Raw genomic sequence first — 26,197 nt, 5'->3', positions numbered from 1 at the left:
ATTAACAAGGAATAGATAGATAGATAAAACTCTTTATTGCACCATAAGTCTAAAACATACAAAATAATAATAATAAATGATTATTATTATGATGAATAAATATTTGAAATAAATCAATTATCAATCAATAAATAAATCAATCAATGATTATTATTATAATAAATTATTGATTGATTTGTCGGGCAACGGTTTTATTTAATTACATTACATATGTAATATTAAAGCCGCCAAATTTTCACGTGTCCGACCCAAAGGCCTCATTATAAATTCAGACTCGGTTTGAAGTCCTTCCAAGTAGAAGGTGGTGTTAAATATTCAGTGTACGTTGCTCTGAATTTAGGACAAGAAAATGACCACTTGTTGAATTAAATAACTTGCTCGAGACTACATAGGGTTGGTCAAATCTTTAGAAGTCACGGTGAAGATATGAATAATTCTGTTTTTGACGTGTAACGTTGTAACCTCTTGACTGTAATAGGGATCATGGTAAAGCTTTAAAAACAAATTATTTTGTACCATGATAGAATATTCGCACCTAATTAATTTAGATGACAAAATTTTTAACTAGATGAAACAAGATCATTTTGAAAATTTAAAATTATGTACTTGTAACGGGTTTTATTTATTAAAACTTTATGCGCGTAAAATTAACAACAGGTAACTTAATGCCATAAAGCATTCTTTGTCAGTCGAATCTTTGGACCAAACTGAAATATAGGTACATATATGTGCATTGGTGGTATTTTGTGCGAGTATGTAGCAAACCTACCAAAGTCAAGGCCCCGAACAAAAGTGTAATCACTTATACGAATAAACAAGAAAATCTATTTTATTACTTAGCGACAAAATAAACAGACCAAATAGCGAACTTACGACCTCATAATGTGTTTAGCAACCCCTTTCATACTGAAAACGTAAACAAATCAAGGAAAAATATACAGCATCGAGCACCGCTGCCGTCACAGATTACGTCAATGAAAGGAATGTGAACGGGATTACTGGAAAATATTTATCATTTCTTTTCGAAAATTCTTTTCATTTCCATAAATCTTTTTTGTGTAAACAGTTAGATAAAATTATAAGCCGTGTATTTTCCAGTAGAATAGAAACTTTATCTCTTCTATCGTAGAAAAGGCGCAGTTAAGATAATCGGACGCGCTATAAAGGCACGTTCCCTTTTGCCAAAGCTATAAGTTCGAAGATAACTAACAAAAACCACGTCTAATTCACGGCGAAGGTCCAGCTGGAAATCCTGTGTTGTTCTTTTATTGACCGTAGCTACTACTAGCCATAGAATATGTATGAATATTATCCCTGCTAAAAAGAAATGTATATAACCAGAGTACTTCCGTAGCTACGTTTGCGTAAAGCGAAATATCTACTTTATAAGGGATGTAGTACATGCCTCATTTCAAATCTGTAGACCCAAAGCTACGGGCAGTAAGTATATTAATATGTCGGTCGGTTTATTTTATATGTTTAAAAAAAGATACACACGGGAAAAAGAAAATACAAAAAGATATCGTCTTCCGAGCAAAAGTTTAGTAGAAAATAAGGCTCATGTCGTATCCTATTGGTTATATTCAATTTCTTTTGTATTAAAAAGATAGAAGAGTACACGTACCGCAGATATTTTTTCTCGTTTAGTGTTTAATAAAACTTTTCCTTGGAGTTTCACATCGAAACAATTATAAAAGAAATTCATCATTCACAAAACTTTTGTCGTTATAACTTGGAACCCTTCCGTTGAAACAAATGTCTTATTTTTCAAGGTGGGTTCTTTTGGGTCCACTATTTGGTTAATGCATATTATAAAAATATTAACTTGATCATGGCCGTAGGGACACATATATAAGCAGTCAAGCATTGAAACAATATACCTTAAAAATAAAAAAGTAAAGATGTCTAAAAATATATAATAATAAAAAACAAATATCAAATTATTGTACCAACATTAATAGTTTTAATTCTGGCTGATATCCATTTATTACCTTAAATGAGTTATGGAATATTATATATGGAACAATAACATTCATAAAATCATATCTCATTTCCGAAGGAAACACACTTTCATTTTGCTAAGGCGCATACATAATTATTAAACTCATAAAATTTTGTCTTACCTTCTGTATTAAGCCTGTTCATATAGCTAAATGGGGCCTTCGAGAAAGAAAGAGTAAAAGATAAAGATGTGATATGTGCGCGAGTAATCTATGTTTATTGCGGTAGGGACGAATCAAAGGGCCAAAGTGAAGACAACTACTCACGGACGAAAAATATGAAAACTTTGCAACCTTGCACGAACGGGGATGGCTGTAGAATTCTTATTTCTTTCATGTCAAAAGAATTTAAAATATAGTTTGGGTTCTCATTGTATGAAAGATTTTTCATTACAGAGCATACCTACTGTTACTTATTCTATTTTACTTTTTTTTCCTGTATCATCTTATTTGTTATTATTGTTTTGACTCTAGCAAATTATATTTAAGAGGACCAGTTTTATAGCATATCAGAGGCATTATACGAACGATCTTTCTCTGTGCACCATAGATGGTAGCTCGTATTAGGACATGCAGGGCGCAATAACAGGTGCTCCATTGTCTGAGAAGTGAAGCCACTTTCTGAGCTTAGGCCTCACTTTCATTTGCACTCTAAGATTATAACTGCGGAAAACAATATATGCAATAAATATAACATTTCATCAAAATGCAATGTTTGTGTTACTAATGACAGCAAAACAGCGTTGTGGAAACTACTTATTACTAAATTTACCGCAATTTTTCAAGGAAATGAGATAAGTTATTAATAAGGGATTAAGTTGCTTAAAGGAAGAAAAAGGAAAATACATAAAGTGACACTTCCGTTTGTCTTTGTGCCGTAGGTCGTTAAATTCTATCTGAGAACTGAGATTAGGTTCGCTCTAGTTCCTATCAATACGTCGTCCTATTACGCCGTAAACTCATAAGGATTATATTAACCACTGTTCGGATTAGGTCTATCGTAATACAGGTAATTGAATTCTTGATTGAAAACTGCATTCATTGAGTATATAACTCTCTTTTCTTATTAGTTATTTTTCTTCCCTTATTGCTTCTTCCTCCGAGGATGTTTATTCCGCAATTAATTTACTCTTCCGCGATCCTTTTTGTAGTAATAACATCTCATTATTTTTTATCTGTTTTTCTAGTTCATGAACTAGAAAAACGTCATTATCTCTTACGGGATAGACAAACTCAGTAGTCTCGGCTAGACTGTCCAGTTCGTAATTGAATAGCTAAAATAAAAAATAGTATACACAAATAAAATAAATATTTGGTTTGGTGTGAGGAGGTTTGGTCAAAAACACCCAAAACCGATGCTTGTTTGCTTCAAAAGGGAATTGTGCAAGGATCGTGGCAAGTGTGGTGGTGGTTATTATATTCTATGTAAAATAAAATGTAAGTACCTATGGAGTGTTAAATATTAAAAGTACAATGGGCGTTCTTAGCACTTACAGTACATTAATCATAAATTATTTTTATGCCTATTTTGTGTCGTGTCATCAGCTGCTACTAAATAAAATATTTTTTAAAGTTTCTCCAACAAATAATTTTAGGAATTTCAATGTTGTTTTTACTTAGAGTTTGTTCCGTTTTCGCCTTCGTAGAAGACTTCGGAGCTTCTGCCTATATGGCCAAGATTACAAAGGGAAAGTTTCATTTTCATGAAATATAATAAAATTATCTACCTACCTGCCTTTGAATAAAAAAGATTTGACGGCGACAAATATTTATACAAAGTTGTACAATTTGAGAGAATATTTAGTTTGACCATGCAAACTTTCTTAATTTAATATTAAAAACGAGAGCTTTTTTTTATTTAGAAAGCGCGACCCATTTTTCAAAACGTAATACCTGCGTTCCAGCCAGAGTAGGCAGATCCTACAGTCATCTTCCGTCTGCCACGATCCCTGTTTACCTTTTGCATCATCTAAAAGACGGTAATATTTTAAACCTAAACGATCATATTAATTAATTACCGTGTTCTAATATAGAAAACATAATAAAAATATTTATTCAATTACTTTCTGTAAAAAATAATAGTTTACACACTAGGTGCTAAGTTTTTCTAAAGATGACGCCATCTTTGAAGTTCAAGGAGAGGTAATGGAAAATTGACGTAGTCGTGACCTTCATACGTCGACGTTATGACTTTTAATTACATAATATCGCTAATGCTTGATGCTACCTAATAAGAAATGTATGTATTTATCACACAAAGACACATTTTTACTTTTTCACTAAGTTCAATTCTATCCACAATAACTTTGCCCGGGTAGACTTTTTAGTGACATTACCTCTTGTAAAATTAAATAAATTTTAATACAAATTAGCATACTATACTCGTAACAAGATTTTATCAACATCAGTGCAGTGGTTAAATTGCAAATATGTAACAAACTTACTCTTGAATTTGTTATATCATTTGGTAAATATCTATATCATTCATTACTATAAGCTAGGTCGTCAGTTTAGGGTTTAATTTAACTCAACAGTTTTGACCATTCGCCTGGACCTTTCCCCGATGACATTAATGTAATTAAATTGTCAAAAAGAAAACGTCGATGACAAATAAATGTTTTCAATTTATAGAACACGTGAAAATTTTAATTTACATACGCATACTTAGGACGTAAAACAAAAATAGGCGTAATCGCGTAGTAGTTATTTATAATTTAACAATTTCAAACATAAATGGACACAGATTTACCCTTCTCGTTAATGACAGAATGATGTTTAAAATGTTTATGTGTGAGTCATGTTTATACCAACATATACTTATAATAATGGTGATATTGTGAATGAGTTTATATTATTTTTTATGGTAAAAATATTTTTTATACTATCATCATACTAAGTATAACATACATCACGTCTATATCCCTTGCGGGGTGGGCAGAGCCAATAGTCTTGAAAAGACTGAAAAGCCACGTCAAGCTGTTTGTCTTAATAGTAGAATTGAGATTCCTTAAAAAGAATTCTAAGTTTATAAGCCTATCCCTTAGTCACCTTTTACGACATCCATGGGAAAGAGATGGAGCAGGTAGTCCTATTCTTTTCTATTGGTGTCGTGAACCACACGACACTACTAAATATAATTTTGTAGAAAATTACACTCCCACGAGATCGAAGTTCCGGTCAATAGGCTACCTATTCGTATAGTTTTAGGAATTATATACTCTCTTAACCTTCTCTAGAAATATGAGAGTTAACATATAGGTTTCTTAGGTGGTCTAGACTTGCACCAAAAGAGCGTTTCCCGAAATTCCTCAGGAAAGGCATTTATCGGGATCTTTAGTTTTACGCGGTCTCAGAGCTGAGTGCGTATTTTATTATACATGTACCTTTATACATGTTACAACCATCATTTGCGACGTCACATTGACCAGAACATACCACTTCCACTTACAATGGTCACGACTATATTGCTTGTTTGCATTAAGACCCATACAAAATTGGGTGCGATTCACAATTTGTCGCGCGTAGTTCATTCATCATTTGACATTGTTTACGCTCCATTTAGGTCATCGGGCCGTAGATTTTTTATGTGTGTGAGTGTAAGTAAGAAAATAAAACTGGTTTTTTTTTTTGAGCTGTCAGAATTTTTTGTCAGAAATACAACGGAAGTAGTACACCTCTTACAGTATTTGGCAAGGAATTCTTATAAGTATAACAAAATAAAATCTTGACAGTCTTCATTTCAACTAAAAGGACAAATAATAAGTATACTATGGGTAAGAAACAAAGAAGTTACTAACAGAAACAAACAAGTTGAAGTTGTAAGTAAGTTGAAGAATTTTATGTGTGCAAGTGTAGAAGAACAAAACTTGATTTTTTTATAACATATTTGGTTGAGAATATTAAGTAAGTCAAAAAAAGAATTTCTTTAACCAGATAGACTTTTTGTGAATTAAAAGCCTATTAATTTATAGCTTATGTGTTTAATTATAAGTTAAACTTTAGTTTCGTTTAAATCTAGACAGTAGTTTTGCGTCTCAAAGTAAGGAACATACAAAATCACTCATAAATATTAGTTTCCATAATATGTAAGAGGAAACTATGGTCGAGTGATCAACACATATTTGATGAGGAATGTATAAGGAAGACAATAGGGATGTCTGGGAACAGAGTAGTAAGTAGGCTTCACTTTTTCTTATAATATTAACACATATCATCTTCTTTTAGGCGATAGGCTAGCAACCTGTGACTATTTGAATCTCAATTCTTTCATTGAGCCAAACAGCTGAACGTGGCCTATCAGTCTTTTCAAGACTGTTAGCTCTGTCTACCTCGCAAAGTATATATAGACGTGATTTTATGAATATGTTAATGTATCATATTAAGCAATAATAATTGCATTATACAATAACTGTGTAAACAAGAAAGTGTGGTTGAAGCGAAAAAAATATCGATCGTGGCAAGTGCAAAGATGTAGTCACTGCCTACGAAAGAAGAGGTATGATTGTATGTAAACAATAAAGCGTGTACTACCACCTTTACATAATCACGCTTGGACTGCGGTATAACAATGTTTGTTTACTTGTTCAGTCAATCAGCAAGTTATTTTTAGATGCCATGATTCCACCTTCTAATATCCTCCTCTCATTAGTACCTACTATAGATATTAAAAAATATAATGAAACAAAACTACAAAGAAAATCCAAATAAAATTTCTTCTGAAACCCTATTGCCAATTTTAGTGATGGCAAATTAATAGAATGGTTTATTTTTAGATTAAATTTCTAGTAAGTACAAAATGAAAGTTCTTATTACGCATTGTACTTACATTCATACGAGTACATTATATATAGTCACATCAATATCCCTTGCGGAGTAGTTTTGAAAAGACTGAAAGACCACGTTCAGCATTCGTTCGCTTCACGACAGAACAGGTTCTTATATATACATATATACCTATATATAATATAACGTAATTTTCTGAAAAAGAAAACCCGTCGTCATCTTTAACGTGTCGATAAACATCATGCCCTCTGACGTTCGACACATGACGTCATTTTATAAGCTACAGGTCGATTTCCTTTGACTGGTGAGCCGGAATGCCCGCGCACCACTATTTACTCGCCTTGCTGACACACCTGATTAATTTGACTTTAGCTACCAAACTATGTGTTATTTTTCGGTATTATAAATGTAAAGGAAAAAAATTTAAGTATCAAAGTCAAACAGAACTAGTCGAATTAGAAAAAAACACAAAGTGATGACTGAAGAAGCGAAAAAAATTTTCACCACAGAAACAACATAGTTTAGAAGAGTAAAGTACAAAAACTATTGTCTACATTTTAAAAGAAAAAATGTATTATTATCATATGTTTACAAAACATTCAACACCAACTGGTTTCGTTATAGAAACATTTTGATAATCCTTATGGGGTGACCATGGTCACGGTAAGTTGGTCATCTTATCATAAACTGCTACGATGTTGACCCCGCAGAGATAAAATCTTAGACGCTCCGGTTTTGACACTTACATACATATACCGTCTAAAGCATATAAACTTAAAGGCAACGTTTAGCTGAATGGATTAGTGATATAATTGAGATTTAGAGATGACGAGGTCTCTTTCGTAAAAATATATCAGAGGTAGTTTTGCAGTTATTATAATTTGCGTTGTCGCGGATGAAGTCTGAAGTCCAAGATACGTTACGTAGACAGACGCGCGTCTGTAGTCTGATAATTATAATAATCTTTCTAAATCTGTTCGATACTTCTTTTTTGTAAGAGGTATTATGCTTATTTAAAGTGCTTAGACAGGCCGATGAAATCTTGGTTTGACGTCATAATGATCTTAAGACACTGTAGATCAAAAAATTAAGTAGAAAAGCGAAAAAAAAACCGAACCCGAGACACCGAAGCATTGTAGCAAAGGGTGCAACTGGAAACACGCAAAGATGAGAAAGAGTTAAAATTGCTTAATCCCAGATCGAACAAGTAAGAACTAGGCTAGTGCAATCTGAGGCACTAATCTATTTCATATTTTACCATCATATAATTCTAAAATGAAATATAGTGAGACAGAGAAAATTTTAGCCCCAACATTAGTTCCTAAAAACTGTCGAGTCAGCGGCTGCGATCAATCAAATTCTTATGACGTCACTACCGGCTCCCGATGGATCAGACCGGGGTACTACGTAGTCATTACCACAGTGATATCGCAGATCATAGAACTGATACTTTATACCAGTCAGATACTAGGTATTTGTCACTGTTTTTACACCCAATGGTTTTTACGTACAGAACGGTGTTATTTATATCTAGACAAATTTCTATTATTTTTTTGCATCGGGCACCGAATTATTGTAGTGGAGGGTGTGACCGGGAAAAAGTTAACATGACAGAGAGAGAGAGAGAGAGGGAGAGACTTACAGAATGGCTTTCCAAACATATACTCATAACAATTCGTACAAATTTTGAAAATAACTTTACCTTTCTTTATATTAGCTACAAAAAATTATGATAACTAATTGTCATATAGATAATTTTATATTCCAACTTCCATTACTACTTTTACTTATTACTTACCTAACAAATTGTTTTTCAGCAGTAATTCATGTTATGACAAGATATTTATGTTATCTCTGTGGCGAAATTTCATCAAAGTATTGGACTTTATAGTATTGAGACAACGACATATTAATTTATCCATCCAAATTTTGGACTTGGATTGATATTTTAAAATTAGTAATTTCTACAAAGGCGAGCCCATTGACTTTATTATCAAACCTTAATCCTTTTTTATAGACTAACAAAGGGATTGGTAGCAGTAATAGCAAGGTTTATTAGGATTTTCTAATTAACAGTAACAAAATAAAGTCATTGGGCCGAAACACCGAAACCATTGGTTTAAATTTGATGTTCTTCAACGAACTAATTGAAAAGGGCTTGGAATTTTATGATAGTTTGAGGTTATTTATAAAATGAGGCGAAATGTATTAAAATTTGACAAATAAGTGTCAAGAAATCACTTGGGCTTAATTCCTGGTTAGGTCAGAATGAAATTGAATAAAATCTATGTGTCAAATAAAATATAGGTATTTTACAAAAAGAGATTTTTTGTAAAATACCTATATTTTATTCTAATAAGCACAAAGCATCTCAACCGCCTATTAGCCGGTGCCACGTTACTTGCTCTGTGGCAAATACCGCTCATAATGAAAACACCCCGTCATCGGGAATTTCATAATAACTGGGAATTCGTCCCTTGGACGACCATATTTGGTAATTAGATTAACTGGCAAAATTAAAAATGTAATATCTACAAGGATGGTAGTGATATATTTTGAAATCTTGACATGTCAATGTTGCTATTAACATATAATTGTACAGGGGTTATTTAAAATAAACTAAAAAACTTTAACATTTAACATAGATAAGTATTATAGTATTTTTCGTTTTTATTACATTGACAATACATACCTATATTTTTGGGCAAATAAATTTATAAGGTTAATAGCTTTTGTTCGGGGTTATTTTTTGTGTCATGATGTATTTTTAAGGCTTGTGTTGCCAAAATCTGATTTTTTTAATACATTTTATTGAAAAAGAATCTTATTCCATTCAAAAGTCAAATCAGCGTTCTTGCTTAATTTAAACTACGTCCAAATTTTCTACCAATTGGTGTTAACAGACCCGTAAACTTTATCTACCGCAAATTTTATTTTAGGCAAACACTTCATTAATTACCAAAGGAATACCAAAGTTATTAATGCCGAATTATCGCGAAGGGTTAAATAAATAAGGATAATTGAGGTAAATTAACCGTTTAAAAAAATGTAAAGCGTTTAACGCGTTTTTCTTCACATACATACATACATATAATCACGTCGATTTCCCTTGCGGAGTAGACAGAGCCAACAGTCCCGAAAAGACTGAACGGCCACGTTCAGCTGATTTTTATTCATAAAATGAATTCATTCATTTAGCAGGTCATTGCGGTTTTTATCTTGTCATCGTCAACTACTCTTCAATTTATGAAAGACTAGAGAGCAGCCGCAGCTCCACCCGCTGAAAACGAAAAACAAGCTGTTAAAACGTATGTTAGTATTCCACTTATGAAATGACTTTAAAGAATTATGACGTACGTTAATAACGTAATACGAACACTCAATAACTTTCCTTAATAGCAATGAAACGACGTTATTTTAAAGTAACGTTCGGACCGTGCAAAAAATTTACATAATTACCCATTAATTTACAAAGGCTTTTAATTACCATTTTTTTTATAACTGCACCGTTATGTTTTGTAATTTTAATAGATTAAATTTTTGGAAACATAATGTCAAGAGATTAATGAATGTTATTGAGGACGATGCCGTGTGGTTCCCGGCACCAATACAAAAAAGAATAGGACCACTCCATCTCTTCCCCATGGATGTCGTAAAAGGTGACTAAGGGATAGGCTTACATATTTGGGATTCTTTTGGGCGATGGGCTAGCAACTTGTCACTATTTAAATCTCAATTCTATCATTAAGCCAAACAGCTGAACGTGGCCATTTAGTCTTTTCAAGACTGTTGTCTCTGTCTACCGCGAAAGGGATATAGACGTGACCATAATGTATGTATATATGTATGAAATGAGGAGGAAGAAATATGCAGAGGTCGTGGCAAGATGAAAGATCATATGATCTGGTTACCTCTGGGGAAATAGGCATAATTTGTTTACTTATGAAATCATATAACGACCTGACATTTGCCTTCGTATTCGCTTCCGTGAGAACACCAGAAAAAGTAACCCGTTGTCAATATTTGTTAAGTATTTTTTGACTTTATTCGATATAAATAAAATACAAAGATACATATATAAAATTACGCCTCATTCCCAGAGAGGTAGTCAGAGACTACATCTTTCTACTTGCGAAATACAATACATAAAATAGCACATAGCAACGTTGCCACTACAATGTTAGGTATCCTAACAGTTATTTAGGTACTTTTAATTTGTTAAAAAAATTTGTATTAATTCTCGATTTGTATGTTACAGGTTAAGCTTTCCTACATCGTGAAATATGTGAGTATAAATATCAAGTTGTTCTTACACTTTATTTAAACACTACCTTTTGACCGGGACTTTGCTCCTGTAAAAATAGCAAGTTACTCGTATAAACGACCTCGGGTAAATAATTGCCTATCGATTTCAAACAAGGAATCAGAAAATAATAATTGGTTCAGTAAAACCGATGTAGCAACTTGACCATGAAAGTTGAAGTTAACGACAGATAGACTTAACGTTTTTATAATAATAGTTTGGATATTAAGCAAGTATTAATGGCAATATGGTAAGGAAAGGCCAAGACGAACTTACGAAATATGTATTCAATTGGAGACATTATTAAAATTCTTAGTATTTCTCTTTTTTCACATCAGACGTATGTTATTAATTTTTTTTTTTGTTTGTTTGATGTCTTTAAAAATCCTCTTTCGCCGACACAGTACTGGACATTATCAATAAATATTGAAATAGAATAATGAGAAAATTCTTCAGATCTCGAAGGGACCTTAGTCACGTACCGCTCCTATTGGCGCCCTATCGACGGCGAACGTTGAGGTATTCACTTATATAAAACTCAGCTTTCAATGTACAGACATTGGCATTAGTGTGTACAGTGAGAGGCAGAAGACATATGTACATACATACATACATATACATTCATATGGTCACGTCTATATCAGACACAGCCAACGTTTTTGAAAAGACTGATAGGCCACGTTTAGCTATTTGGCTTTAAGATAACATACATACACAAACATTTCTGGTCTTTATACCATACGGGATATAATATAGAGCCGATAGTCTCGAAGACTGAGGCCAAGTTGTGAGTCTCGAAAAGACTACATCATATTTCCTCATATGAATTATTTCAAGTTTACGTGTAACAAAATGATTAATTTGAGATTAAGATAATGAAAGGTTGCATCGAATATTGATAATTAGCTTTTCCCTTTATGAACTTTTACAATCTGCGTTGGAGTATCCTCCATCCTATCTATTTTATTTTGCCGTAAACTACAGGTTACATAATAATTACGTTTCGTAATGTTTTCATGAAAATTTTTCATTTAATGATAGAGATTATTGAAAATATTGGAAATAACACAAATTTGATATGAATCCTATTATTGCTCTAAACATTGTTTGAATAATTCAGGTAACTATTTGTAATTTTATCACAGGTCTAATGTGGAATATTGTAGTGTATTCATTAAAATCTGTAGTGTAATTTTGATTAATTACTATGGTTGGGCGGCAAACTACTGATGGATTGTAATTATGAACTAAAATAACATAAACTAATAGTATGATAGATAGATACCTACCTAGATAAAACTCTTTATAGCACCATAAGAACAAAACATAAAAAACAGCATAAAACAGACAGAGATGGTATAAAGGCGGACTTATCGCTAATGCAATCTCTTGCTGTGTGATACCCACATGCACATGAGAATAAGATAACGCCATATCTTTCCCATGGATGTAGTAAAACGCTACTAAGAGAAATGCTTATAAGCTTTGGAGTCTTTTCGCAGGCGATGAGCTAGCAACCTCTAATTAATTGAATCAGTCATAAAGCTGAACGCGGCCTTTCAGTGTTTTCCTGTTGGCTTTGTCTTCACCGCAAGATATTCAGACATATTATATGTGTTTATAAGTAGTCGAACGATTAAGGTACCTACCCCGGCCAAGTACCAGTAACTCTTTTCTGAGTTATGTTTTAAAATTTTAACAAGTAAAAGTTTACGTTAAAAAAGTGCCGTGAGGTTACCTGTACATTTAAGCAATTGGGTGTGTACCTAACTCAACTATGATCCGCGTTATTCCTTAGTAAGTACTTCAATTCGGGACTAAAGAAAGAAGATAACTAGGACTTCAATAGAATATCTACGTTCTCCAACGAACCTATAATGTATTAACCTACACTTGCTTCTCTTTGCCATAGCTGTCGCCATCTTGGATCGCTTGTTCATTTAGAGACTGCAATTTTCAGAGGTAGCGGAGCGTGGATCCAAAGACAATAGAATTGTTTGAAGGATTCTAAATTTGAAATGGATTTTTAATTTTAGAACGTGAATAATTGCGTTGTAGTCGAATAGTAATAATATCTAGCAATAACATAACTTACATAAATAACACAATAAAGTTTGAGCCGTTATAATTAAGCAATAATAAATTAAATTATCCACAAATATTCTGCAATCATAAATGCAGTTTTTTTTTTAAATTATATTTTTCAACAATCTTATTCTGCATTGAACTCAACTATATGTGTCGCAGTTCTTCTTAATAGAGTTAGCTCTTGTTATAATAAAACTTGTGAGATTTACATAGTCTATTCAATGAACGTGCTGTGTGGTTCCCGGCACCGATATCAAAAAGAATAGGACCACTCCATACCTTTCCCATGGATGTCGTACAAGGCGACTAGGCTTATAAACTTGGGATTCTTCATATAGGCGATGGGCTAGCAATCTGTCACTATTTTAATCACAATTCTATCATTGATCCTAACACCTGAACGTGGTCTTTCAGTCTTAATAGACTGCTGGCCCTGTCTACCCCGTAGGGAATATAGACTGAATGGATGATTATACATATGAATGAATAAATGAACTGTAAAATAAAATCTCTCTTATTTTTAAACAAAAACCTTAATCATTACATTTATCTTAGTTTCCTATAGCCTCGGTATGTGGAACCTCGTTTTGCGATTACCGAGAAACGATCAAAGGAACGGGCAACACTGGAGAATAATGGAAGCTCAAGATAGGAAGCAATTCACTTGACCGACCTAGGTACAAGATAAAACCTGGGTGAGAAAATGTAGCTGGTTCGCTGCTGATGTTTTGTAGTGGTTTTTATTGTAATTTGTTTCAATGGCTGAATGAATTAAATTACATACATATAAATAATCGCGTCTATGTCCCTTGCAGGGTAGGCAGAGCTGACAGTCTTTTCAAAACTGAAAAAGAAAGGCCACGTTCAGCTTTAGGTTTGCCGTAGTGATGGAAATGAGATTCAATTCAAATAATGTCAGGTTGCTTACCCTTCACCTACAAGAAGAGTTCCAAGTTTATTAGTTAGCCTTTCCCTTAGTCGCCCTTTACGAAATCCATGAGAAAAGGTGCCGTGTGGTTCTCGGCACCATTACAAAAAATAATAGGACCACTCCATCTCCTTCCCACGGATGTCGTAAAAGGCGACTAAGGGATAGGCTTATAAACTTGGGATTCATCTTTTAGGCGATGGGCTAGCAACCTGTCACTATTTGAATCTCAATTCTATCTTAAAGCCAAATAGCTGAACGTGGCCTATCAGTCTTTACAAGACGGTTGGCTCTGTCTACCCCGCAAGGGATATAGACGTGATTATATGTATGTATGAGAAAGATCATGGGAAAGTGCCGGGAACCACACGGTTGTTCCTGCTTCATTACTAGTTATTAAAACGGAATTAAATTATTATTTTTTTTCGTTACCGAATATTTTCCGTAGTGTCTGTGATGACGAAAGATACTCGTATCATCATTTCTAAAATGAATGTACCCACGGAATTACTATTCGATTCGCTAATGGGCCAAAAGTCGGAAGATGTGATAAATAACGTTGTAGTCTCACACTCGTACAGTTCGTTCCTCTAAAAATAACGATGTTTCTGGAAGAATGCCGGCTATGATCGAGAGGTATTTATTTATGTTCGCCAATATTAACCGCCGCGCCACTAACGCGTCTGTTGAAATATAATAGGCGGTCGCTCTATCAATGAAAGGATGACTGATTTTTTTGACTTATTGCTTCTATTTTCTTCTGACAATGGACCCGGTCGCTTCGCGCACGAGGTGCGCTGACTAAGATCCTGTATCAGATAAGCCGGGTTTTTACACGAAGCGACTCCTGTCTTTTGCAATCTTTGAAGGAGAACCTAACCCATATTGGATCATTGTAACTGATGCGTTTACTGTAAGGGAGGAATTTAGCACATTCAGACAACTTATGGGCCGGCAGGCGACCGTAAAAACTTTTAAATTATACACACTGTATAACGACCCCGGAACCAAAGCCAACAAATACGCCTTGATGATAGAGAGTGAACAAACAAGTCTATGTCTAGTAATGCGGATCCCCCCTGAGTCATCCAAGCCAGAAAAATACCAGCTTCCTCGTAGACGAATTGATAAAAACAGTTTTATTTAGAGTACTCAATCCCCGAGGATGTTTGTTTCGCCCGCTGATTGCACAATATACATTATTTATATCTGATATTGAACAGACGAAAGATTGATTGGACTCGGCTTATTGAAAAATGGGGGTTTACGTAACACCGCATGGGGGAATACTTTAGTGACATTGTGTGTAAACGTTGAACATCGCTGGGTAAAAATCCGTGAATCCTACGGCGGCCATGTAGCAATGATTCTTGCCTGAGTTGTATATATTAGTTCGATTGTTAACTGATGCTCTTTCGTTGAGGGAAAACGTCGTAAGGAATATTGCGGAGGTCAAACGGGAGTCGCTTCGTGTAAACACTTCACTTCCTAATACGTAGTAGTGATCATATGCGCACCCTAGGTTTTTCTCTGGAGACGGACTCTCTCCTGTGGGACGCAACACGGACTACGGGACAACTACAACGGGAGTGAAAAGAACTGTATGTAAACGTCGTGGAATATTTTGCGAATAATTAATTTCTTATGTTATGCTAATGTAAGTAATTGTTTGCTAATGACAATTTGTTGAGTATGCGAGTGCATTAATGAACTTCGTTACACACAAATAGAGTATGCCCGCGGCTCCGCCCGCGTGTAATAATAACCTCGCTTATTTCCGTTACCGCAGGAATGTCATCCGAATCGGTCCAGTATTTAAGGCTGTACGTTGATAGAGAAGACAGTCATAGTAACGTTTGTTTATTATTATATCGACAGACGCAAACATCTTATAAATGTGACTGTTCTGTTTCATGACTATTGAGTCTGTCTACCCCGTGATTTGTGTGTGTGTGTGTGTGTGTGTGTAGAAGAAGAATATATTATATCTTCGGGAAAAGCTTTTACTCCAGGAAATACCAATAATACATCCAAAACAGAAAAATTGCAACAAAAATAGTACATAATCAATATACATAAATTACAATCTACATACTATGTTACTAAAATACTTTAAGCACTAGTAAAAGCATTACCTATGCGATTATTCACGGACGTGCCTCATAAATCATAATAGATTATAATAAAAAAATAATCGTTAAGGTAGGATACTGACAGGAGCGGAAGACTGAGTGATCGGTATTTATATTGATTTTTAGTCGTACCGCGAAAAAACTAATGAGTTTAAATTGTCAGTTAACTTTTGAGTCATAAATTTGGTTGGTACTATTTTTATTTCCTTGCCAAATTTCATTCTTATCAGTATGTTACGAACTATAAGTATAAGTGCTTATATTGAATAAGCTGAGATTTTAAATAGAAATACTTATACACTTAAAATATTATTTTATTTTATAGCATAAAAAAAAAATTATTATGGTTTATTTTGTGTAAATAAATCATACACGAATAATACAAAACTGTAAAACTTAAAAAAACTTCAGTAGCAAATTAACAATTCAATTAACAAAACCTTGTGAAAAATACGAACTATGCCTTACATAAAATCCCGTTTTTGCAAGAATGTTAGTAATTAGAATGAATCATAAAATCTAGGTAAACAACTTATTTCGATATTTTAGTTTTATAATTTCAATTATCAATCCATTATACTTCATGCAATTTTAAACCTATCTTTTTCATTAATTTTGTACAATACATACATTTTACCACACTCGGAGCGGCACAAATAACGCCTATTCACTTGCGACCATCACTGCAATCTTGTTTGCTTCATCCAAAATCATCATCGCATTTCATGGATTTTTCACGCGTCTGTCCAGTCGCCCCTTAATTCTGATTCATCCGCTGTGACGTATATAAATATCCCGTTTGTTATTGGTTATAAAACATCGGTCGGTGAGAAATAGCCTCTAGCTATTTTTGTGTACATTCTACGTATATTTCCCATATATATTTCAACAATAGAAAATCCATCCATGATAGATTCGTTCGCTACAAAAAGGTTAAGTAAACAAGTCTTTGTGTATTTTATATTCAAAAGTTTGATCGGTTGTTTCAAACAGTTTTCCGATAATTGTCGAATAAATTACAATAAATTATAGTGATATTAATGTTTTTTACCTAAACTGTCACAGATTTTAACTATAACAAAGTTAGTAATTTGTTTTTATGTTTTACTACATTGTCATTTTAATGTAAAAATATTAGTCTTTGTCTGAAAAAATATGCTAAGATGATAAGGAGATCGCTGAAAATAAACAATAACTTTGTTGTGGCGTAAGTACCACGAAGAAACAAATGCCACTATTTGAGCTATCTATAAAACTGCCAAAAAGGATGAAGATTTTAATAATTATCACTATAGTGTTTTTGGTTTTTATTGTATCAGTAAGAAATGACGTGCAAAAGTACCTGTTCTTTCGTACTATTGCATCTTTGTCATACTTAGGTGGTTCTTGCGCCTTGAAACATAGAAATAAATTATTTTGTAGAAATGTTACGGCTAAAAACAAGAAACACAAACCAATTGTAGTTTCGTTATAGATAAAGATTATCTTATTTACTAATCTCGGACTACTTAAAAATGAGTAATTATCAATAACAAACACTTCAGTTTAAGTGAATCATTATGATAATTATAATTAGATATATGTTTCGATATTTTAATACAGGTGTCGATATACACTGAGTTAGTTCACAATATGATAATTGTAATTTTATGTGAAAATCCTACTAAGTATCCTATCCTACTGACATTATAAAATGTGAATATTTGTGAGCATATGCGAATGTGTGTGTTTATCATTTTTACACGCAAAAACTTCTAAACGGATTTCATGAAACTTTGCAATAATAATAAGTTATATTTTTTAAATTTGATTATAATGTAATAACTCTTAAGTAAGTTGGTGAAAAACAAAGCCGATAATTGGAAACAAATCTTAAGAAAATTAAATCCTTGAAACATAAAAAAAACAGTTCATGTAGGTTATATAATATAAAATTTTTAAGTAAATAATCATTGAGGTTAGGTGAAATGAATGGCGAAACTAACACGCCAATAAGCCAGTAGGACACTTAAGCAATATGTGACGAGAGAGAGATATAAATTTTGAAATACAAAATAGAAGTTATGCGAAGGTAAAGTGACAAGGAACCATGGAAAATTCTGTGTATTTATAACTGTGTTTCTAGCAACAGTAGTCAATGCCAACCACTTAACGCAATACGTTTTAAATAGCTTCGAATCATACAGTATCATTGTAGAAACTAATTAATTAATATTAAGTACAAGCGGCACTTCTGTCGTTTGTTTATATCTACATCAATGAACCGAAACTGATACATGGCAAATAGAAAATGCGATATTTTCTATCATCTTTTCGTCCTTTTCTTAAGTGCCATGTAATTACCGGTTTGATTCCCAATTTCATCATTAGGCCTTCCAGCTAACGTGGCCGTCAGTCGTCTTAAGACCGTTGACTTTTACCGTTAACCCGCAAGGGAAATAAACGTGATAATATGTATGTATCTTTACCAGTAAATAGCAAACAGTTAGTGTATTTGTATTATTACTACTCATGACAGTCGAAGAATAGGGATATTAAAATACCCTTACATTATCAACGATATCTTGCATCGCACCCGACAATGGAGCACCTATTGTTCTGCCCACTATGTCCTTACAACGTCGCTCGGGATGACCTGATGACAGCCACCTGAGAACCTGTTAAAATGGCAGAATATTATAGTGGGAAAATCTGATTATTCAGGGATTGTCGACGCACTAAAAAGATTTCGCTCGCAGATTTCTGCACAGTTGTAAAGAATACGTAAATTTCAGAATTGGCAATAAGAAAACACACAGACAGACGTGTCGGTTATTACTAGTTTTATATCGAACTGATAGTAGATTTCCTTCATTATCTATGAATCATTATAATCTATATGTTGTTTTTGGACCTACAACAGAGGATAATAATAAACTGTTAAGTCAATATCTAGATATTATCCATGGAACTGTGCTAGTGTTAACTTGTAATTTATGATCATTTATCGTAAACACTATCTGTGAGTTGTCTAAATAATTGTAATCTAAGGAAATGTAGTAGTTTTGGCTCAAACAATAAGGTACATACACACATTTATATACGTATTTATACGTTCATTATTCTTGATGTTTGTGTATCATAAATACCCAAAAGCTAAATTATGCACTTTAAAATCTTTTCACATGGGAAATATCTTGTAAAAAGTAATGGTAAAATTTTGACGCATTTCTTTCATACAAACTACATATAAAACTACACTATTTAACCCTCTAGGTAGGAAAACTATCTAACCAAAGACCTGAAAAGACGTCATATATAAACGATGATCTATTTTGATGTCAAACAATTCTAATTCCAAATGTAGTACCCGTATATATTGTTGCATCGCAATTAAAATGTCATTTGTTTGTATTGTTTTACCAGTCGTAATCACTCCTAGTCACGTCTAAAGTCGTCTTATTGGCACTTAATGTCGCTGGAATAGGGTTGCCACTGTCAAAAACTATTGACTATGGAAATACAATAGTTCTTGCCGTTATTTCGTGCACAATTAGTTTCATGTTGTTCCCGGCGGCACTGCAGAATAGAACCACTCCAAATCTTTTCCATGAATGTCGTAAAAGGCGACTATGGGATAGAATTATAAACTTGAGATTCCGCTTATAGGCAAGCAACCTATTATTATTTGAATCTCAATTCTTACACAGCTAAATGTGTTTACGTTACCACTCAATTGCTCTGCTTACATTGCCTTACTATTGTTGATAAACATTAATGTACAATAAAGTTTAATAAAAAAACCGATCAAATTATTGAATTCAACTTTCCAAAAAAAACCGCAAATATTTCAAGTTCCAAAGGAAGGTTGGAAACATACAGGCAGCAGATCATTAAACTTTGCCAAGTTTCTCGCAGCATGTAAAATATCGATTGCATGCTATCTTTTGCCAACTCTTAAGTTTCCAAACAAAAAGGTCTAGAAAACAATCGACTTTCATCGTAACGGATAATGAAGCAGAAGTATTAGTTCAATTTAATTATAATTTGTGCCGTTCTGAGACCCAATTAAAACTTCTGAGCCTTTTAATTGTTTTAGTTAAGTCTAAGTCTTAATTAAATTAAAAAAAATCCAATCAAAATTATAAATGTAAAAATTTTGTTATATATGTAATAATAAAATATGTGGTTCCTGGAACCAATACAAAGAAGAAAAGGACCACTCCATCTTTTTCTCATGGATGTCGTAAAGGCGTCTAAGGGATAGGCTTACAAACTTGGGATTCTCTTTTAGGCGATGGTCTAGCAACCTGTCACTATTTGAATCTCAATTCTATCATTAAGCCAAATAGCTGAACGTGGCCATTCAGTCTTTTCAAGACTGTTGGCTCTGTCTACCCTGCAAGGGATATATACGTGACCATATGTATGTATGAATGGTATATTTATATCTATTTATTACGCTTTCATAGCTAAAGCAATATTGAAGAAATTTTCTAAACTTTGAAATTAATTAGGTCAGTTTTGTATAAATTGCGTACGGAAAGAATCTTTTTTTTTATTAAGTCATTAATCATCTCTCCAGCCCTGCATTTGTCATTGTCTAGCATTTGGAAAACAACTCACTTCCGCCATGTTTGTAAATAGACTCTAGAATACTCGGTGTAGCCAACCCATCAATTCTAACTGAAGAGTTGGAAAATACAGTTTAAATCACTTTTACTTATTTCAAATTTCTTGCTGGTCCCTCGATTAAGTCCTTAAAAATATTTGAAACATACTTGATATAAAAACGTTTACAGGTTGTATAATCTTATTTTATCTCCTTTTCTATCTTATGGGTTCATGACAAAGAAAAAGCGAGAAAAATAATGCCTTGTCAATGTTCTTGAATAATTTCGCAGTTTTACTAAATTCTAATTTTATAATTTGATTTTATATATTGTACTTTTGATCTAAATTAGTTGGCAACACGTAGAAGTATAAAATAATATGGCGGCCTTTGGCGCAGTGGCAATGTTTTGCCTCCTGTAACTAAGGTCTCGAGTTTGACGTCTTGTCTTGTGGCAAAACTGGAAGATGACAAGCCTTCGCCCGAGGTTGCTCCCGTTACAATTCCTTGGAAGAAAAGATAACAAAGCCTACTTTATTAGTAGTCTAACTTTTTGAATATATTCGTTATAAATCTCAGTTTATAATTTTAAGCTTATGAATAGCATGGATTTGGATTGGGAGAACCCCGGGTCCCGAAACTCTTCTGTGGAGGGTGCAACCGGGGACGCGCAAGGATGAGAGAGAATAGTATGGATTAATGTAAAAAGAATAACGCGAATCTTGTACAATTTTCTTACGCATTGCTGCATATATTGCACAGCTGAATTACTTTTACATGTCTAGTTCCATTTTACAAATTTAAAAACAGACATATAGATAATCACGACAATGCCGACTGAATACTTATTATACATATTTGTAATCCGTACAGATTACATTTATAGCTTGTCAGTGTTTTGATAATATATCATAAAAACAAAGTTTAAAGTACTGAGGAAAATTATTATTCTTTATCTTGAATAGTATCTGTTTTTCCATTGAAATAAAAAAGAAATTATGTTTGTTAAAAACCTTTTTAACAAGATGATCTGCTCCTGGTTACATACATATGTATGTATAATCAATAGAGAGAACTATGTAAGGGTCGTGGCAAGACGAAAGATGTAGTCTCTGCCTACACCTCCGGAAAAGAGGTGTGATTTTATGTATGCTATTTGTATCCACATGTCACTAATTACATTCGTTCTGACTAGCGTGTAGCATTACTTCGGATCATTAATTACGAAAATGTCACGTTATCTACGCTAAAATCAAAAGGCAAAGTATTTTAGTCACATAATTTATGGGCGAGCCTTGTGGAGTTATTCACAAATTCTCTTTCCCTCACTCTCTTATTCTTCGGTTAACCCTTTAGTAAAAGAGAGAAAGAAGATAAAATATTTGTCTTGTCAAAGTTGTCACTAACCGAACCTCTGAACCACAAACGTTTTGTTCCTCGGTAAGATCAAAAAATTAAAAAAGCTTTTCATGTTTGACTTTGATTTTGGTTTTTATTTAGTCAAATTAGGCTTTTTAAAGTTTAACTTGGAATTCTGCTGGTGGGCGACGATGGGCTATTAATTTGTCACAATTTGAATCTCAATTCCGTCATCAGCCTTACAGCTCAACATGACCTTTCAGTCTCTTAAAGACTGTTTGGCTCTGTCAACCCGGTAACGGATATTGACGTGATTATATATAAGTATGTACATAATATTTTTCAGGAATTGCGTAAAAAATACACATTTGTTTATAACTTGGTATGTAAAAAATAAGGAGGTGGAGGAGAAAAAATGTCGTTACTCATTAAGTAAGGCTTTAAATTAAATTGAAGGTCCGTTTGGTAAATGGAGCGAAAAATAATTAGTTTACGAAACGAAGGAAAATATTTGGACAAAACTTAGATGGGTTTCGGAAGAACAATTAAGATGAGATGACCAAGCTACGTTCGGAAATTGAGTTGGTGAAGGCATTTTTCTTTAAGATGGATGGTCATCTGATCGTTTGTGTTCTTTAAAGCCTACGTATAATTATAATACTTGTATTAATGAATAATCCAATTACCTATGTAGGAGAGATAATTTAAAATATAATTAAAAGTACTTAACTACATGATAAATTTGAGTAAATAATACTTATTGTAAGCGGGAGTGAAAGCAATTTTTCTAATATATTTAAAATCAGAATACATAAGTACCTATTTTAACTATTTATTCAAACGTTACTTTCACTCTTATCATACTTGGAATTTGGAAACACAGAAATGTGGTAGAAAAAGTACACTATATTTAAAAAAGAAGAAATTTTAAACATCGAATGCACACAATGTCATGAGAAACATTTTAACTGCCAGTGTTTTCTAAACTGTATTTCGCTCGTTCGCGACTAGGTCGTATGGTCTGAATGCAAAAATAAATAACAACAGACAACACTGTGTTTTATAGACTTTGGCGAAAAGTAATAAAATTCAGTTCGACCACGGGTGGTTTTTAATTTGCTGGACACCTGACGAAGTTATTTTATCGGTTTAGTAAACCCTTTTTTATCTGTTCCATGGAAAAGCAATCGTATAGATTGCGTTCTAAACATCAGCCCAATATTGATTTGATAAAAGGGTAAACAAGAATCTTAAGTACCTTAAGTACCTATTTCTATCGTAAGTTTCGTAATGTTTTAGATTTGAAACTTCTAAGCCGAGGCCAATCATACCTTTTTATATTTCTGGCAAGGTTTTCTTCTTTTTTTAAAGTCACAAAAAGGATCAATACTTATATAAGAACCAGCTAGTTCTAGACATCCTATCCATAAATAGGGTTTGATAAATGGTCCCGATGCTTTGCACCACGTAGTACGGGGCGCCGCATATTGCCAGCGAAAATATTATAGTATAGTCGATATACACACGATTTTACAGTTTTCTCACACGCACAAAATCATGGCAAAAAGTAATAAATTAAGCCGTAAAAATACAGGTTCCGTTCTACCAAGTTAGACTTTTTTTATTGACTTCTTCAATATTTTATTTGAATTTTTCTATTTGATTTATATAAGTATCTATAGCAAGTTAGTCTATTTGGGTAAATGAATTTAAACCTCTTTACAGATAAGATTAAGAATAACACTTCTTTGTTATTCTTTCAAATAGACCAAAAAATATATGTAACCTTTTTTTAAGTATTCGAAGAGTTCTTTTTTTTAATAAATTAATACTGTTTAGTTTAGCATTCAGGCTCACTATAATAAAAATACAAAATATTTTTGTACTACTTTTTTAAAGCCCCGTCTCTTTACTGTCGACTAAATTAAAACTACAACGAAAACAGTTCGTTGACTAAAAAAAAAACATTTTACTGACCCGAAGCAACACAGATGCGTTGTGTCAGTCAAAATTATACCTACGCGTTTTAACGTTAAAAAATACTCCGAAATTCCAATTTTAATACGCCAGAGTTAAGATTTAAAATCACTTGCTCGTATAAAATAGTAAATGAGTAATAGGATATGCTATGCTTGTGACGTCGCGTGTCGGATTTGGACACTAATTGATCGTAAAAGTGGACTGATACAAAAATATATTTTACAGTTTATTTTATTAAGTTCAAATTAAGCTTAGACATCAGTATATGAATCAAAAGGTTGACTTGGTATTGGTCTGAACATGTAAGTGCGTAAGTATCTGGTACTTGGAACCAAGGTAAGAAACGTTGCTACTATCTACTTTACGAGTAAAACATAGGTTTTTGTTTGCTCATTGAGTGAGATGATGGATGTATCCTGTTGACATCCCGTTTATATTCACATATCCTTAGGTTTTTCTCTGGAAGGAACCAGGAGTGAGAAAGTTAGGTGTTATGAGAAGATACTTGCAATCTTTTAGTCATCGTGGCCGTGAACACGAGATTAGCGCAAAGACTCAGACAGAGACAATAGGAGGACTTTTTAATACGTAGTGACATTAAACTTTTCCGTTACTGACTGGCTTATAGACAACCAACATAAAGTCTTAAAACAACACAAAGAATTATACATACATAAAATCACGCCTCTTTCCCGGAGGGGTAGGCAGCGGAGACTACCTCTTTCCACTTGCCACGATCTCTGCATACTTCCTTCGCTTCATCCACATTCATAACTCTCTTCATGCAAGCTCGGCGGTTTCGGGTTCTTTTGACCTGACCCAAAGAAAGAATTATAATACATAAAATACATTTAATGTTGGCATATAATCTAGAAAGATAAAGTGTATGGATCAAGATTATTGCAGTTTCCACTGGTTACGCGAAATGCGACCTATACGCGGGCATCAACTAGTGCCGTGTGGTTCCCGGCACCAATAAAAAAAAAGAATAGGACCACTCCATCTCGTTCCCATGGATGTCGTAAAAGGCGACTAAGGGTAAGGCTTATAAACACGGGATTCTTCTTTTAGGCGATGGGCTAGCAACCTGTCACTATTTGAATCTCAATTCCATCATGAAGCCAAACAGCTGAACGTGGCCTATCAGTCTTTTCCAGACTGTTGGCTCTGTCTACCCCGCAAGGGATATAGACGTGATTATATGTATGTATGTATGTATCAACTAGTGCATAAATAAGTAAAAACTCAGTTCAAACGAACGATACCTAATACTTTGCAATTGACGTCAATTTACGTTTCATCTAACTCCACTTCATACTGCGTCTCAGTTTCCTAATGACGCTCGTCAAATACTTGAGAGGGACTTCAGACCTCGCTGTGACTTTATGCTGAATGGTGTACAGTGAGGAGCACTTACTGGGTCAGATTTCTTTGAAGTGCACTGTACTAGCATATAATAATACTATGATGAAATATTTATGTTTTGATAGATCCTCTAGAAGGTTAATCAGAAACAATAATCTACTAAGCATAGTTTTAACTTCTCGGTAAATTACTTATATTCTCGTATGCATTATCAACTGTACCTAGGCTTTTTAAACCCTTAAGCAAGCTGGTAAAAAGAAGTAAAAATAAGATTTTTGTCTGTGAAATTATTTGGCACAGATGTTGCAATCAGCTACACGTCCGACACCAAACCACTTTGGGAACATTTGATGTTGTCATTGCTTTTTTTTTTCTTTTAATCGCGTATCCAAGAAAAGCAATATAAAACCAGTCAGATTGAAACATATTTCTGCATTGCCCAGACAACATCTAGATACACAATACAGCTATTCTAATTGGATTGTATTAACTTAACTAATAATGTTGAGTCTATTTACCTCGTAACAATTTCGTAGGTCCATAGGAGGACATTCTAACAGTTATGTACGCACTTTGTTAGGTAAATGATGGCCCACTTGTAACGTGTGTTAGAGGATTATTAGATGGCTGACATACACACCGAAATAGCTCGGTGGTTAAGGCACAGAA

The 26,197-nt window shown here is 33.5% G+C and overlaps 1 protein-coding gene across 4 annotated transcripts in view; it reads left to right on the top strand.

The window, feature by feature from the left end:
• Nucleotides 1–26,197, top strand: part of LOC106130735 (5-hydroxytryptamine receptor 1) — a 94,863-nt gene that overhangs the window by 33,568 nt on the left and 35,098 nt on the right. For all 4 annotated transcript variants that reach the window (XM_013329646.2, XM_013329645.2, XM_013329644.2 and 1 more), the window contains one exon: nucleotides 11,041–11,067. The gene's annotated coding sequence lies outside the window, so the exon portion shown is untranslated. The remainder of the gene's footprint in view (nucleotides 1–11,040; nucleotides 11,068–26,197) is intronic.

Source organism: Amyelois transitella, chromosome 23 (assembly GCF_032362555.1).
Source record: "Amyelois transitella isolate CPQ chromosome 23, ilAmyTran1.1, whole genome shotgun sequence".
Lineage (NCBI taxonomy): Eukaryota > Metazoa > Arthropoda > Insecta > Lepidoptera > Pyralidae > Amyelois > Amyelois transitella.
The sequence above is the reverse complement of the archived record's forward strand: the minus strand, read 5'-3'. Positions and strand labels throughout refer to the sequence as shown.